At 41.5% G+C, this 10101-nt stretch overlaps 1 protein-coding gene across 1 annotated transcript in view; it reads left to right on the top strand.

Annotated features, from left to right (window-relative positions):
* Positions 1–229: 229 nt before the first annotated feature.
* Positions 230–10101, top strand: part of STAT5B (signal transducer and activator of transcription 5B) — a 68986-nt gene continuing 59114 nt past the window's right edge. Inside the window, exon 1 of the mRNA XM_078065744.1 lies at positions 230–382. The gene's annotated coding sequence lies outside the window, so the exon portion shown is untranslated. The remainder of the gene's footprint in view (positions 383–10101) is intronic.

Raw genomic sequence — 10101 nt, 5'->3', positions numbered from 1 at the left:
GGGACCCGCCTCGGGAGCCGAGAGGGGACGCCACTCGCCCCGGCGACAAGGGGCTGCGCACAGCGCCCGCCCCCTCCCCCACCCCGTGCGCGCCGGGGGGTTCCGGGTCCCTCCAGGGCGGCCGCGGACCGGGTGCGGGGGACCACGGGGCTCACGAGCGCGCGCCGGGCGGAACCAGGAAGCGGCGCGCGCCGGCGCGGGGCGCGCTCGGGCCTCGGTGCGCGAGCAGCGCGCGCGCCCCCGCGGGCCCCGGCGTGAGGAGATTCGGCGGCGGGAGCCGTCACCCCGGGCGGGGACCCTGCGCAGGCGACTACGCGCGGCGGCCCGGCCGAGGGAGGGAGCGGGCGGGCGGTGGCGGCTGGCGCCCGAGGTGCCGAGCGAGGTAGGAGCTGTGGGGCGAGCCCTGGGCTCCGGGCCGGGGAGCGAGGCCGGGGAGCCCGCCCGGGCGGGGCCCCGCGCCCCGGCCGCCCAGACGCCCGGCAGGGCCGCGCCGCCGCCATCGCTACCCCGGCCAGGAGGTGGCCGCGGTGGCTGCGCGCTGGGGGCCGGGGGTGCCGGGGGCGCCGGGGGCGCTGGGGGCGAGGGCGCTAGGGGCGCGCGAGGGGCGTTGTGCCGAGGCGGTGGCGGGCGGAGGGTGTCGAGTGTGGGGACCGTGCGGGCTCGTGTGTCGAGGTGGGCGTGTGAGGGGCCCCGGCGCCGACCCCTGCCAGAGGAGGGGACTGCTGTCGGCCACCTCACACCCCCGGGTTGCAGTGCCGAGTAACCCCAGGCGTCTCCTTGCTTTTCCTTTTTCAAAAGAGGGATCTGCGACTCCCCGGGGTGGGATGAGCCCGGGGGTGCCCGGTGGGGTGGGGGGTGTTAGGCAAGCCTCAAGGAACAGTGCCTTATATGGAGTCAAGACAACAAATACGAACGTTTCGATATGGCTTTGGGGTGCGGGATCCCACATCAGGACCCGCCAGGCCCCGGCTGGTGCGTGTGGCAGTGGGATGCAGCATGTTTTTTTTGTTTTTTGTTTTTTTTTTTTTTGCTAGCCGGGGATAAAGAGTAAAAAAGTGCTCCTGGTGTCGGGGGTAGATAGGGAGAGTCGGAAGGCGAGTTGTGGTGTCACAAAAGCCGGTCTAAGGCTAAAGGAATCTGGCAAGATGATCAGGCTGATCAAAGAGGGAAGAACTTGTGTGGAGCAAGAGGCGTTTGCAAACACTTGTAGCTAGCAGTGATGGAAAAGGCAAAGAAGAAAAACAAGTGCCAGCTTTTAGGAAGATGGGGATTAATGAAAACCACAAGAATGTGAAAGGCAAAAGGAGATAGCGATCCTTCCCAGTTCTTTTTCTTCTTGTCCCCCATGATCCTGTCAGACCTTTGATTCTAATAAACAGTACTAAAAGTGGGTCATAGAATGTTGGAGCTGGAAAGGACCCCGGGATTATGCTACATTCTCTTATTGTACAAGTGAGGAAACTGAGGCCCCAGGTAGATGGAGAAAGTGGCCTGTTCAGTTTACACAGCTGTTCAGTCGTTCTGAGACTGAAATGTCCGTCTGAGGACTCTCAGGTCGGTGCTCTGCCCAAAGCACTGTGGAGCAGTAGATCTTTGCCTAAATACAGTTCCATTAATTGTCTCTGGAATGTCCTCGGGGAATGCCCCTCGAAAGGGCTAGTGTGTCACCAAATTATTAAACTGAGGTTTATGTCCTTTTTTCGGTCTTCAAATGGTGTTTATTATCCGCTGGTATTTTAGGTTTCCAAAGTGGTTGGATAGCTGCCTGGGCCATAATAAGCTTTCAGCTGTTGCGTATATTATCTCAAATAATTTTGTTATTGTTCAGTGAAGATAATATAACTTTGCCTCTTAACATTGTTCTGTTATTCATTTGTTTATATTATATTTATGTTTATTGACTAGTAGAAGAGGATGTATTTTATTTCGTGTACCTTTCATGTTTTTCTAATTTTATTTTGTAACACCCGTGAACGTTGGATCGGTTCTGATAATTTCAAATGATGGAATCCTATTGATTGACTTTTTATCAAGGCTTTGGGTTTTTTGTTTTGGTACCAATTTCCACCTCGTGGAAGATTCCAGTTGTTAGAATCAATAGTGTAAATGGGAGAAGGGGCTGCCGATTTTAAGAAAAATTTACCATGTGACAAATGGTGATGTCTGTCATGGTTTAATTAAAACAACACCACACCTTTGGTAAGGTAAGTGTCATCTAGTAGATTACTTGTTTTCCATAGCCTTCTGGAAGATGAAAATTTCAAGCACCTGGTTGAGACACAGGGAAGGAATGGAGAGATCTTTTTTCAAAAAAGCAAAACCTCAGAAAAAAAAAAGTTGATTTCTATCACTAGCAGTTTGGTTATTGCATAACTCGGAGCTGAACTACATAAAATCTTTGCTGTATACCCAACTCCATAAATTATCCCGCCTTCTCCTTTGACCTGGCCTTTTCAGCATTCATGTTTTTGCCAACAGGATATTAATATGGATTGTGTTAAGAAATTTAAGGTGGGTATATTTCTTCCATGGGTACTTCGTGATATATATGATAGAAGAGGGGAAAAAGTGCTATCATTGTTTAGAGTGTTACAACATAAATATTTTGGTCAGCACTTCCTATTGTGCCCCAACTTCTCATTTCATCTTCGTTTTCTGGCTCTCAATTGATTTTTTTTTAAGTGTTATTTACATATACAGAAACCACATCAAGACTAGTGAAGGGTGCCATTTATTGCTCTTTTGGTACTTATGTGTCAAGTTTCTCAAGTTATAGTAGTGTTAGTATTCAAATTATTTGTGATTTGTGTTAGGTTTATATTTATGAATGTGTTTGTGATGGTTCATTTGGCTTGTTTTTGTGTACGTAGGTGATAGAGGTAGTCTTACAAAAGGAAGATGTTATAAATAGGTAAATAACATGCAAGATTGGATTGCAGGTTGAAGGTAGAATCAAAGGAGGCTTAACTATTTTAGTGCCCTGTAAACATGTATGGATCTCAAAAGTATTCACAGATTTCTGGATGTTCTAACCACCAGTGGGATATTTTTTTCCCCTTCTTTTTTTTTTTTTAAGATTTTATTTATTTATTTGACAGAGAGAGACACAGAGAGAGAGGGAACAGAAGCAGGGGGAGTGGGAGAGGGAGAAGCAGGCTTCCCGCCGAGCAGGGAGCCTGATGTGGGGGCTCGATCCTAGGACCCTGGGACCATGACCTGAGCCGAAGGCAGATGCTTAACGACTGAGCCACCCAGGCGCCCCATTTCCCCTTCTTTTAGGGTGTAGATTGCCACATTATTCCTACAAAAGGAAGCAAAAAAATTAATTTGTCTTGAGTATTTGAAACTTACTCTTTTAAAAAGTTATCTGACAATTCCAGGTTACTGAGCTCTTCAGGAGAATAATATCCCTTTACTGCATAATAAAGTTGTCAGAATACTTTGACTCCGGAACTTAATAAAAATAATGTTGAAAAATTAGCTCTAAAGTACCAGTGTCCCCAATTTTGTGTAGTGGTTAAAGGAAAAAATTTTCTTTAAATCTTAGCTTTGTTAATAGAAGTGTTCTAAAGTCGTAAGTATTTTTTCCCCTGCAGTGTTGGAAACACAACAGTCTTATGCTTATTTCTGGGAATAAGAAAGTCAAATTTAACAATCTAGTTTCCATTGATCAGACTGTTTTTTGTACATTTAAATCATGAGCATCACAGTGATAAAAACTTTTTCTGAAAATTGTATTCATTTTTAATAATGTGTCCTTATTTTAAGTAGAATATTGACATTGGATCTTTTCTTGTTAATGATGATCCTTTGTTACTGAAAAACGTAAGCCAGTTTGGAGAAGATTTTACGTATATAAATCTATGCTGTTTTTACTAATCAAAGAGAGGAGTAATTTACAGGTGTTAGATTTTTAGTTGGTTGAATGAGACCCTCACTTTTGGTGGTTTCAGGGTTTTAGATGACGTTTATTACTTTTGTTAGTTTTGGTCACACCCATGACTTCCTTGGAAGGTATCTTTGAGGTTTGGTTTCCTTTTTTTTTTTTTTTTTAATGGTAATATTGGGGTGGGGGTGCTTCCTGTTTGTATTTTCAAAATTAGGTCCATATGTTAACTTTCTTGTAGTGTCACATTTTTATTTTAAACATATAAAGACAAGCATCAGATGCCATGTGGTTTATCTTTGTCTGTTGTACTGCTTCATGACAGCCTTACTGAGCTCAGCCTGAGTCCTCAGTTGGGAAGGCAGGGCATTCCTGAATCTGTTCCCAACTCTCTTTAAGGTATAGCCTCAGAAGGACTCTTAAAACAACAACAGAGGTGCAGTTAACAGAAAAATGGGGCTGCTGCTATCTGTCTCTATCCGGTACCTAGATAATGTAGAGCACTAAGATAGAGTTGAAATGTGTTAGATGGAGCCTTGAACGTCAAAGTTTTAAAGAAGCGTTGCCTTGGGCTTATATAATCTGGAACCCCACATATTAAGTAGTGATTGTAGCAGTTTTTCTTTTTTTTTTTTTTAAGATTTTATTTATTTATTTGAGAGAGAGAGAGTGAGAGAGAGAGCACGAGAGGGGGGAGGGTCAGAGGGAGAAGCCGACTCCATGCATGGAGCCCGACGTGGGACTCCACACTGGGACTCCAGAATCATGACCTGAGCCGAAGGCAGTCGCCCAACCAACTGAGCCACCCAGGTGCCCTGGCAGTTTTTCTGACCTCACTTAAGTCATACAGAATGTCATGGAGGATTTAAATAAGAACTAGGACTAATTTAGGGTATGGTAGTAGAACTTAGGAGAAATCACCCTCAGCTATAAAACTCTTTTTTGGGGCGCCTGGGTGGCTGAGTTGGTTGGGTGACTGCCTTCGGCTCAGGTCATGATCCTGGAATCCCTGAATCGAGTCCCGCATTGGGCTCCCTGCTCGGCGGGGAGTCTGCTTCTCCCTCTGACCCTCCCTCCTCTCATGTGCTCTCTCTCTCATTCTCTCTCTCTCAAATAAATAAATAAAATCTTTAAAAAAATAAAAAATAAAACTCATTTTTGACCCTCCCGGATAATTTTTACATGGTATGTCACCTTTAATATAAATATTGGAATGTAAATTATGTGGAGACTTGAAGAGAAGTATATCCTTGGGAGGAGTACGTATAGTATTGTTTCCATGATTAAAGCAAGTGGCCTTTTCCTGGCCCTCAACTAACTTTATTCTAAGGAGTATAAAGACTAAATAGACTCCTAATTAAATTGGTATTCAAATATGTTTGCAGTTTAGGGGTACTTTATCTCTCCTAAACTTTCTTTTTTTTTAAGATTTTATTTATTTGACAGAGAGAGAGACAGCAAGAGAGGGAACACAGCAGGGGGAGTGGGAAAGGGAGAAGCAGGCTTCCCGCGGAACAGGGAGCCCATGGGGCAATGCAGGGCTCCATCCCAGGACTCTGGGATCAGAACCAGAGCCGAAGGCAGACGCTTAACGACTGAGCCACCCAGGTGCCCCCTAAATTTTCTTTTGGATCACCTTAGTAAAGGCAATACTGCATTAGCATGTTGCGCAGTTATGCATAATGCACTTTGTAGTTGAGCTTAAAGCAGGGTATCTTGACCTCCCAGTCCCCCCTCACCAGTAATCAGTAAAGGAGAGGTTATAATTTGTCACATACTGGATATTTTCTTTCTTGGATTTATTAATAATAATTACATCTGTTTCCCATATATTATAATACTATTAAGATGAAAAATACATATATTGATTGATAAGAACATTTATCTTTTGGAACCTAGCTTGCAAAATCTAACACTCACTCTGCTTTTATTCTTCCATTGCTTTTGGCACTTTTTTAAAAAAAATGTTTTCCACATTTCTATTATGAAGAGAAATATCTCCACATTCAATGTACTGCTAGTTTTTTTTTTTTTTTTTTTAAAGATTTTATTTATTTATTTGACAGAGAGAGCACAAGTAGGCAGAGCGGCAGGCAGAGGGAGAGGGAGAAGCAGACTCCCCACTGAGCAGAGAGCCCGATGCGGGACTCAATCCCAGGACCCTGGGATCATGACCTGAGCCGAAGACAGACACTTAACGACTGAGCCACCCAGGTGCCCCGTACTGCTAGTTTTTTGAGGTGCTTGTGCTGACTCATTTTTTAAATTATACTAAGATATAGAGTATGGTTTGAGAGCAGCAATGAGATTCTCAGAAAATATGAAAACTTTCCTTTCTGACTAGTTAGAGAAAGGTTGGGGAAGACAAGGGGAAATACATCAATGAGCCAATGAATTATTGTTGTTTGTTGGGATTAATTTGATGACTAATATTTTCAATGCCCATCAGACTAGCAAAGTGAATTTGGCTTTACCCTGTAATGTTAATAGGACAAACCCAAGTATTTTCTAATACTGCTTGTTTTCCCCTGGTAGGGGATTTTTTTGCATATGGGAAATCAAGCCAAAGTTACCAGTAACAGCCACATCCATTATTTGTATTAAAAACAACTATTTATCACTCTGGGCTGTAGCACTACCCACCATGAGCTCATCTGGGAAGATGTACTAGTTATCTGTATAATAATTATGCCATTTTCCAAAAAGTGGTCAGAAAATTAATTAAAAAGTACTTCAAATTATGTCCAAAGCCTAAAAGTAGAAAGATAATAATAATAATACCTATCACTGTCCACTTAACAGTGTGCCAAGCAGACACTGTTATAAGCTCTTGCCATATTTTAACTCGTGATCCTCAAAGGGGAGGGTATTATTTTCAGATGAAAGATGAAGAAATGGCCACAGAGAAGTTAAGTAACTTGTCCAAGGTCACATTGCTAGTAATAATGGCAGGCCTGGATCCAGACCCAGGCCAAACTGATTCTGGAGGCTGTGTTCCTAACCACTGCACTGCAAAAGAGAGCAGGCAACTGCAGTTTTGCAATAAGACGTTTGGTTTCTTTAAGGCTTACATTTCTTTATTTGTGTTCCCAAATGGTCTCTTGTTTATTTTTAATGGGGAAAAAATGTATAAGTATTTAGAAACTTGTAGTTTATGAATGTGATGATAAGTATTTTTCCAACTAAAGTATATAATCCTGGTGGAAATTATGTTAAAACAGAGGTCTTAATTCTAAATATAAATTGTGCTTTGTTGTTCTGCCACTACCATTACCATATACATCGTAGGAGAAGAGCTGTGAGCTGTCTCCTTGGCCTCTCTTTACAAACAAAAGGGTCATTTGCACTAATTTAGCACGTAACACGTGTTTGTTCACTGAAAATGCAAGTATCCAGCTCATTTTATTTACAGCTTTATTTCGAAGGGATTTGCAGCCCTATTTTTGTTTAATTGAAGCTTTTTAGAGTTACTAATTGTGATTTCTGAGATAGAAGGACTTAATTTTAATTTGGGGGTTAATTTTTAAGGCAACTGAAGAAATTATTGTGTGTTTAGAGCTATTCAAAGGCCATTAGAAACTAGTTACAGAAATTTATTCCTTTTTATATGTGATGGTCTTAGCATTTTTTCTTGGAGGTAGATTGTGAAGTTAAATCTTGGAGACAGAATTCATTACCCTAAAGTGTAGTGATCTGAATTTGAGAGATCAAGTTAGGGAGGAGAGAAACTTCAATTCCCTGAGCAGAGGGTATAAACTTGTTCAAATAAACAGAGGATGTTGTCTCCCAGGATTGTCAAACTGTCACCTTTGACCAGGGTTGAGTTTTCTTTGAATGTTGACAGAAGTTACAATGTCAGTGGAAAAAGCTTAATGTGAAGTATCTATAACTCAGAATTTCCTTATGTTTGTGTCAGTGAGATCCTACAATTAAAGCTGGTTTTTTTTTTCTTCTATGTCTGATGAGTTTTAAAAAGCCTTCAGTGGGGTTTTCCAGCCTTTAGGTGAGAGTAAATTAGAAAGTTTGTGAGAGATTATTTTGTGTTGTCTAAAATTCAGAGCCTATAACCTGTGGCAGATCATTATGTTTTCATAAAGAATGGGACTTAATTCAACCTGCAGAAAATGTTTTCAATAAGCTATATTCACAAATGCCATTGTGGCATTTATAAATAGAAACTTTTGAGCCCTTAATCTGTTAAAGTACTAAAAAATGGAATTTATCAGCTTGATAATACAGCATTCTACAAGATAGTCATTTGTAGTTTAACTAGATAAACCATTCTCAGAAATAATGTTAATTCTATGTTTTCATTTTGCTTCATGTTTCTAAAATATTTTGGTAATCTTTTAGGCTTGAAAAGAATAACAAACTGGAGATCTACAGAAATATACAGCTCTTTACAAAATGAAACAGTCCACCGTGTAGGTTTATGTTTTTACAATTTGTAATCTGTTTCTGGTAGAAAGTGAGGGAGAATTATAGCGAGAACTGGACGTTATAGAGCCATACTCCAAAAGGTATGGAAAGTCTAATACATAGAGATACAATGCACATATTCCTTTTCTTTGTGTTGTTACTGTTTCAATTATGTAATGATATATGGAAACCCTGAACATATCCTAAGCAGATTTTATTTTTTTATTTTTTATTTTTTAAAGATTTTATTTATTTATTTGAGAGAGAGAGAAACAGCATGAGAGGGGAGAGGGTCAGAGGGAGAAGCAGGCTCCCCGCTGAGCTGGGAGCCCGATGTGGGACTCGATCCCAGGACTCCGGGATCGTGACCTGAGCCGAAGGCAGTCGCTTAACCAACTGAGCCACCCAGGCGCCCCCTAAGCAGATTTTAAAGATAAGTTTATTTGGGGGGCGCCTGGGTGGCTCAGTCGTTAAGCGTCTGCCTTGGGCTCAGGTCATGATCCCAGGGTCCTGGGATCGAGTCCCACATCGGGCTTCCTGCTCGGTAGGAAGCTTGCTTCTCTCTCTCCCACGCCCCCTGCTTGTGTTCCTCTCTCACTGTGTCTCTCTCTGTGTCAAATAAATAAAATCTTAAAAAAGAAAAAAGATAAGTTTATTTTGTAATGAGTTTAAATATCAAGTAAAAATACTGAATTCATTGTAATGTGTATAGATTTATCTTCCTCCTTAACTGTTGAAGGTATCAAAACAAAATAGAAAATATTTGGCTTCCTGAATGGTATGGCTACAATTAACATGCTGAGCTGGTAATGAAGCAGGATTCCTTGATTTTGCAATACCAGAGCAGAGCACATAATTTCAAAGGAATGGGCCCTTAAGTAAGTTATTACCTTAAGCACACATTTTAAATTATGTCCTAGAAATGTGACATTGTCAAGATTTATGGTTTTGAATTTCTATTACCCAAATGTGAGAGATTTAGTTTGGAAAGAACTTTGCATTACGTTCCAGTTTTGTTGCTAAATTTGAACAAGGCAAACATAAGAAAAACCAACCAGTGGCTCTTATGGAATAACTCATAAAAGAAAAAAATATATAAGTGCATAAATATTAACAACTTCCTTATGCCAAAAAAGTGCCGGAAGCTGAAGATAAATGACAAAATAAGAGAAAACATTGTAAACATATATGATAAAAGGTTATAGGTTAATATTATTATTATTGTTTTAATAAAAATCTTATTTATTTATTTTGAGAGAGAGAGAGAGAGAGGGTGAGCTCAAGCAAGGTGAGGAGCTTAGGGAGAGGGACAGGCAGAGCCAGACTCAGCTTGATCCCACGACCCCGAGATCACCACTGAGCAGAAACCAAGAGTCGGATGCTCAACCGACTGAGCCACCCAGGTGCCCCAGCTTTTGGGTTAATATTAATATATAAAAAATATGTACCAAAAATAAGAAAAAGATGGTCTTCCAAAGAGAAAATGAACAAAAGAAGAGTTACAAATGCTCAGTAATCATACAAAATTATGTTCAACTACACTAGAAATCAAGAAATACAAACAAAAACAATGACATAATTTTTCCAACTAACAGATTTACAAAACTAAAAATATTGAAAAAATAAAAACAATGTGGCTTAGGAATGTGGGGAAACTGGCACCTTCATATTAGTTGGTCAGATGTAAATTGGTGCTTTTTTTTTAAAAAAGATTTTATTTATTTATTTGACAGAGACACAGCGAGAGAGGGAGCACAAGCAGGGGGAGTGGAAGAGGGAGAGGCAGGCTTTCCGCT

This window comes from Halichoerus grypus, chromosome 2, assembly GCF_964656455.1.
Source record: "Halichoerus grypus chromosome 2, mHalGry1.hap1.1, whole genome shotgun sequence".
NCBI lineage: Eukaryota > Metazoa > Chordata > Mammalia > Carnivora > Phocidae > Halichoerus > Halichoerus grypus.
The sequence above is the reverse complement of the archived record's forward strand: the minus strand, read 5'-3'. Positions and strand labels throughout refer to the sequence as shown.